The sequence below is a fragment of the Lucilia cuprina genome, chromosome 4, assembly GCF_022045245.1.
Source record: "Lucilia cuprina isolate Lc7/37 chromosome 4, ASM2204524v1, whole genome shotgun sequence".
Lineage (NCBI taxonomy): Eukaryota > Metazoa > Arthropoda > Insecta > Diptera > Calliphoridae > Lucilia > Lucilia cuprina.
The window spans coordinates 83,913,365-83,914,458 of NC_060952.1; the positions used below are offsets into that span (position 1 = coordinate 83,913,365).

Here is a 1,094-nt window from a genome sequence, read left to right on the forward strand (position 1 = left end):
ACTGAACTAGAACTGAACTAGAACTGAACTAGAACTGAACTAGAACTGAACTAGAACTGAACTAGAACTGAACTAGAACTGAATTAGAACTGAACCAGAACTGAACTAAAACTGAATTAGAACTGAACTAGAACTGAACTAGAACTGAACAAGAACTGAACTAAAACTGAACTAGAACTGAACTAGAAATGAACTAGAACTCAACTAGAACTAGAAGATGTCTAATCGCATAGATTGGGTAAACTTTGTTTCAAAGCTTTTAAATTTATGCTTTAATTGAAACATTTAGATTTTAGTAAATGATTTATTTTATTTAGATCAATTATATCATGTGTAAAATCTATAAATCAATGTCTATATTAGTGTTAATATTAATTAACAATAATTAACTTTCGTAACTATTTATAAGAAACTATTAATTAATATCAAATTATATACAAAGTGAAGCATGCGAAACTAATAAGGCTAAACATCAAATGCAAAAATATGGTGCCTAAAGTCCCCTATAGGAAATGAGCAAAAAAAATTACAGCAAATCCTATAAGAAATGGGTTATTGAAGAACTTCATTAATAGAAGAGTTCATGTTGCTATTTAAAGTTGTTTATTTTATTCAAAATTGATAACTTGAAATAAATTTATAATTATACATTTTAAAATATGTAATTTTTTCCTACATGCTACTTTTTTGCGTATATAAATAATATTTTATTTTATTTTATTTTTTTTTTCTAATATTCCTTTATTTATTCGCAACGTCTGTTGGTGTTGTATCAGATTGAACAAGCCACAAGATAAAATTTTTATAAGTTTAAAATGTTTGAATAGTTTCTCTTTTGTAATACTTTTTTGTGTGAGTGCGCAATTTGATTCAGCTTGTTGCCAACTAAAGAGTGCGTTGCCAGATTTTTAAAATAACCTAGTTAAAAACACCGCAGACACTCACACAAAACACTTGAAATAACTGACCTAGAACTGAACCTGAAAAACTGAACTAGAACTGAACTAGAACTGAACTAGAACAGAACTAGAACTGTACTAGAACTGAACTAGAACTGAACTAGAACTGAACTAGAACTGAACTAGAACTGAACT

At 28.0% G+C, this 1,094-nt stretch overlaps 1 protein-coding gene across 1 annotated transcript in view; it reads left to right on the forward strand.

Moving 5' to 3' along the window:
- Nucleotides 1-1,094, forward strand: part of LOC111675675 (protein doublesex) — a gene marked incomplete in the record, with an annotated part of 192,383 nt that overhangs the window by 34,009 nt on the left and 157,280 nt on the right.